The sequence below is a fragment of the Carassius auratus genome, chromosome 7, assembly GCF_003368295.1.
Source record: "Carassius auratus strain Wakin chromosome 7, ASM336829v1, whole genome shotgun sequence".
Classification (NCBI taxonomy): Eukaryota; Metazoa; Chordata; class Actinopteri; order Cypriniformes; family Cyprinidae; genus Carassius; species Carassius auratus.
Window position 1 is genome coordinate 11,541,645 of NC_039249.1, and position 5,994 is coordinate 11,547,638.

At 32.9% G+C, this 5,994-nt stretch overlaps 3 non-coding genes across 3 annotated transcripts; all 3 read right to left on the minus strand.

The window, feature by feature from the left end:
* Positions 1-272: 272 nt before the first annotated feature.
* LOC113106657 (small nucleolar RNA U3) lies at positions 273-485 on the minus strand. The gene has a single exon (XR_003292531.1). It is a non-coding gene; the product is annotated as a small nucleolar RNA U3 (small nucleolar RNA).
* A 408-nt stretch (positions 486-893) lies between these two features.
* LOC113106655 (small nucleolar RNA U3) lies at positions 894-1,106 on the minus strand. Its single transcript, XR_003292529.1, has one exon. It is a non-coding gene; the product is annotated as a small nucleolar RNA U3 (small nucleolar RNA).
* A 2,720-nt stretch (positions 1,107-3,826) lies between these two features.
* LOC113106656 (small nucleolar RNA U3) lies at positions 3,827-4,039 on the minus strand. The gene has a single exon (XR_003292530.1). It is a non-coding gene; the product is annotated as a small nucleolar RNA U3 (small nucleolar RNA).
* Positions 4,040-5,994: the final 1,955 nt, after the last annotated feature.

The following is a 5,994-nucleotide window of genomic DNA, read 5'->3' on the forward strand; positions in this document are numbered from 1 at the left end:
AGGCAGATTTTAGTGCTTTCAGGGAAATACAATGTAACATGCCAAATTCACATAGCTAACTTATAACAAAAAAGCTCCTGAATCAAATTTCCTTTAATGTTAATATGCAGCACACTCCTATTTCATTTAATCACAATATACTTAAAACATTCAAAAATAAAGGTGAATTAATATTATTCATTCCAGCATTTTTACTATCAATACACTTACTTCGAAATCAATTAATGTGTTACTAGTGATAGTCATTCTCTAATATTTAACATATTTAAAAAACCACTCGGATCATGCACTCCCCCTCAAAGACTCAAACCGAATCGATGAACGTTCATCAATAACAATAATCTGGGATTAAATCACTAACTATTATCCGATTCACGCTCAGAGGAGTACACTTTCACTCATCATCGTGGTTTGAGAGACGCAACACTTTCGAAACACATTTCCTAGTCAAGAACTATAGAAATGATCCCTGAAAGTATAGTCTTAACTTTTCAAAGCGCGCGGTGGGGACCAGTTCAAAGACCACATGAGGCTCGCAGACGGTGGTGCGCGATGACGTCACCGCGGCGACTTCGAACTGATGATTAAAACAACGCGCCAACTCATCGATTTATGAGGCCATATCAACATAAAAGAGCATGGCCCATACTTTAGGACCGCACATATTCAATGCAAAATTATGTAAATGAAAATATTTAATAAAATCCCCAAAGTTAAACGTGAATTGAGTGGTGTCTGATGAAGCAGCGATTACTTAAACATTATGAGTTTAATTGCATCAACTTTTAACTTTGAGTGACAGTACATTAAGTATTATATGTTCAAACTTTGAAATTAATCACTGTGATTCTAGTGAAATTCATACTTGTTCTAATCTTTAACATATTTTAAAAACCACTCGGATCATGTACTCCCCCTCAAAGATTCAGACCGAATCATTGAACGTTCATCAATAATAATAATCCGTGATTAAATCACTAATTATTATCCGATTCACGCTCAGAGGAGTACACTTTCATTCATCATCGTGGTTTGAGAGACGCAACACTTTCGAAACACATTTCCTAGTCAAGAACTATAGAAATGATCCCTGAAAGTATAGTCTTAACTTTACAAAGCGCACGGTGGGGACCAGTTCAAAGACCACATGAGGCTCGCAGACGGTGGTGCGCGATGACGTCACCGCGGCGACTTCGAACTGATGATTAAAACAACGCGCCAAACTCCTCGATTTAAGAGGCCATATCAACATAAAAGAGCATGGCCCATACTTTAGGACCGCACATATTCAATGCAAAATGATGTAAGTGGAACTATTTGATAAAGTCCCCAAAGTTAAACGTGACTTCACTTGTTTCAGTAATAAGATAATGGAAAATGGAGGGGAAGCTGGTTTTAAACAGTCTATGAGGGGAATGCAGCCTTTAATCACTGGATGTTCAGACATCATTTAATTTTTAAAGAAAGACACAGAAAAAAATCACTATTCAGTGTAAACTCAGACTACCAATTTGCTGTCCATGGAAATCTTTGACCTAGCAAAGTTAATGCTGGGAATTTCGTGTTCTTTAATATATTTTTGTAATGTTGATTTTTCTTCATTGTTAGCTACTACCTGCACTTCAAGTGTTTTGAGATTAAATATTTGACCTGGAAATAGTCTTAATATATTAGCCGGGGCTCGACATTCCGGGACAAGTGGATTTTGTGAAGGGGCAAGTGAATGAGAATTTTACTTGCCCGAACGGACAAGTAACCTTATCACAATTTTAATAACAAACAATAACTAGGGCAGCACAATTTGACGAGAATGATTCTGATTTTATTATTTTCAGTGTAAATGGTGACTGATAACAGATAAATTATTGACAGTATCAAGGTCAAGGCAGTTGAGATTCATGCAGCTGTCTGACACATGGAGAAATCAACATTATAAGCGCAACAGCATGAACAAACATACTGCGGTAGAAAAAAATCTAAATATTCTGTATAATATTTGCAACATCACACGACCAGGAGTGATGTTATCCCGACTTTCAGCTCGATTGCAAATGTGATATTGATTTTATACATCTTCTGTTAAATAACAAGTAATGTTAACTGACTTACATTTTAGAGACATTGTGGATCGTTTTTATTTCATTTCCAACACAAATAATTATAAGCAAAGCCACAGCAGAACAGTCCCGCATCCCCAAGCAAAACACAAGTCGGTCCCACTTTATATTAGGTGGCCTTAACTACTATGTACTTACATACAAAAATACGTACAATGTACTTATTGTGTTCATATTGTATTGTAAAACACTTTTGCTGCTATTGAGGTGGGATAGGGGTAAGGTTAGGGAGAGGGTTGGAGGTATGAGTAAGTTTAAGGGTGGGTTAAGGTGTAAAGTATGGGTCAACAGTGTAATTATAGATTTGTTATTACAGAAATTAAATACAGATGTAATTACATGTAGTTTATTTTTTAGAATATAAGTACAATGTAAAAACATGTATGTACACAATAAGTACATTGTACTAAATTATTAGTTAAAATGTAAGTACATAGTAGTTAAGGCCACTTAATATAAAGTGGGTCCCACAAGTCTTTTGTTACTAAATTACTAATTTTTAAACGAGTCAATGATTCAGTGAGCCATTTATAAAAACGGTTGCTTGCTTCATTTATTGAATGAATCAGCCGTTTGACCAAATCGGTTGAATCAATGATTCACTCATTAAGAAAGTGACTTGCCACCACCTACCGGTGGTTTAATGTCATATTTAAAAGTATCATTGCATTTTTCCAACATTTCATATTTTGTATGTCAAAAAAGTAAAACATTAATCTAATAACATAATTTATTCATTTGGACAGATGGAGTTTGTTGATACTGTTTTCATTTTAATAACAACCATACTGCCTTATCATTAATGTAGCCTATTGATCACATGTAAGAATTCAAAATAAGTGTAGACATCTACATTTAATCAGTTTAGGAAAATATTTTCCTCTATAAAGTTAAAAAGTGTAACAGCAATCAATTTAAGGCAAATATAAAAAATATGTTGATTAAAATAATGCCTGATAAAGCACTGATGAGAACGTTTCAGAATATATAAAATTTGTGCCAAAAAACAAAACTACAAAAAAAGAGTAACTTTTTTAAAGTGAATTATTTATTTACTTTTTACATGACAAGCTCATGTAAAAAACTTAATGTGGAGCCCTGTATTAACAATGTTATTGTAGTGAGTTTTTATCCTCTTTAATACTCATTTATTAAATGTTGTTATTGTTTTTCTTTTCCTCATTGTTACTATGCACTCAAAATGGTTTGAGATGGATAGAAATGTCATGGCTGTGTGAGTTTAGTCTTTTTCATAATTAATGTTGCAATGTAGCTATTGTTTGATGTTTTTCATTGATACAGTCATATTCACTTCCAGGTTTTTTTTTTTTTTAGATTAAAGACACAAGTATGTGTAAAGACACAAAACGCTATTGTGGCTCTTTTTGGTGTGTATATATATTTTAATATATTTTCAAAAAAAAAAAAATACAAGATTAAGCTAACTGAATATATGTGATATCAAATAAGGGTTAGCACAAATGTAATCTAAATGTAATTCAATAGTAATCAGATTACATTACCAAAAATGTGTAATGTAAGAGATTATATTACTGACTACAGAGTTTGTAGTGTAATCGGAAATTGATTCGATTATCTATCCAACTGTAATGACAGTACATTAATTATTACATGTTTAAGCTTTGTATTTAATTAATGTGTTGCATGAAACACAATATCGTATTCTCATATTTTACATTTAAAACAAAACCACTCGGATCATGTACTCCCCCTCAAAGATTCAGACCGAATCGATGAACGTTCATCAATAATAATAACCCGTGAATAAATCACTAATTATTATCCGATTCACGCTCAGAGGAGTACACTTTCACTCATCATCGTGGTTTGAGAGACGCAACACTTTCGAAACACATTTCCTAGTCAAGAACTATAGAAATGATCCCTGAAAGTATAGTCTTAACTTTCCAAAGCGCACGGCGGGGACCAGTTCAAAGACCACATGAGGCTCGCAGACGGTGGTGCGCGATGACGTCACCGCGGCGACTGCGAACTGGTGATTAAAACAACGCGCCAAACTCCTCGATTTAAGAGGCCATATCAACATAAAAGAGCATGGCCCATACTTTAGGACCGCAAATATTCAATGCAAAATGATGTAAATGGAACTATTTGATAAAGTCCCCAAAGTTAAACGTGACTTCAGTGGTTTCTGATGAAGCAGCGATGACTTAAACATCATGTGTTGAATTCCACCAACCCTTAACTTTGTGTGACAGTACATTCATTATTATATTTTAATCTCTTTTTAGATTAATTAAATGTTCAATAAAGTTCAATTTCGTTCAATAAAGCATGTAAAAAATAAACTAAGCTTGAAAATGTTACCATTACCCACAATCCTCCTCGGTGTCAGCCTTCCTTTGGTGAGCAGGCATGTGTGTGTTAAACCGAGTACGTTAAAGTTAATACAGCTACGTTTAAAAATTGTAATACATATTAGTAAATCTGAATTGTAAAGGAAACAGCATATAAATGTGTTATGCAGATAGTGGTGCTTCAGAACTAAATCCTGTCATGCAACTCGACTAGTTCCGGGATGAAAATAAACTGTAGTTACATATTTCACCCACTAGGTGCTTACTCTACTATCTAAATTAATTATATAGACTAGAGAAGATTCGAGGAGGTTGGCCAAGTTCAGAATAGCATACTACCACGGTGTCTAGCATTTGACAGAAGCAGTAAGAATATGATTCTCAGTGCTCAGTGTCATTTAAAATATAAAAGGTATATATACATATGGCCTTGGATATCCAGGGATCACAATCTTAATGTGATTTAAACTTTATTTATTTATTTTATTTAATATTATGTATTTTATTTTGAAAAAATGGCCTTGGATACCCAGGGATCACAGTCTGAATGTGATCTAAACTTTATTTATTTATTTATTTTGGCCTTGAATATCTAAGGATCATTATACTAATGTGATCTAAAATGCATTTATTTATTTATTCATTTATTGCCTTGGATACCCAGAGATCACAATCTAAATGTGATCTAATCTGTATTTATTTATTTATTTATTTATTTATTTATTTATTTATTTATTTATTTATTTGTCTCTCTATTTATTTATTTATAATAATATTGTTTATTTTATTTAGAAAAACATGGTTTAGGATACCTATGGATCACAATCTAAATTTGATCTAAACATTATTTATTTATTTATTTATTGCCTTGGATACCCATGGATGACAATCTGAATGTGATCTAAACTGTATTTATTTATTTATTTTAATATTGTCTATTTTATTTTTTAAAAATGGTCTAGAATACCCAGGGATCACAATCTAAATGTGATCTAAACTTTATTCATTTATTTATTTATTTATTTATTGATGACCTTGGTTATCCAGGTATCAAAATAATAATGTAATCTAAAACTGATATCTATTTATATGTTTGTTTGTTTGTTTGTTTGTTTGTTTGTTTGTTTGTTTGTTTGTTTGTGGCTTTGGATATCCAAAGATCAGAATCTAAAAGTGATCTAAATGACAGATGTCTGATTTAATCTTTGAATAAATACAGAAAGCAGGGTCGTGTTAGTATGATGAGGATAGTTCTTAAGATCTGGGTTTTTGAGGACTTATGAGTTAGTTGATAGATATAACGTGTGAATTTGGGCACTAAGCTCTTATGCCCACATATGTTTTCTATTTCATGCCAGACAGACTGAGGATATATGATGGATATATGAATTCATTATGAACATTATGACTTTTTACACGGATCAAACATTTATTTTGTGTTTGGCTTCGTATTGGAGGCAGCAGCATCTCTCTCTCTCTCTCTCACACACACACACACACACACACACACACACACACACAAGCACATGCTCCATCAG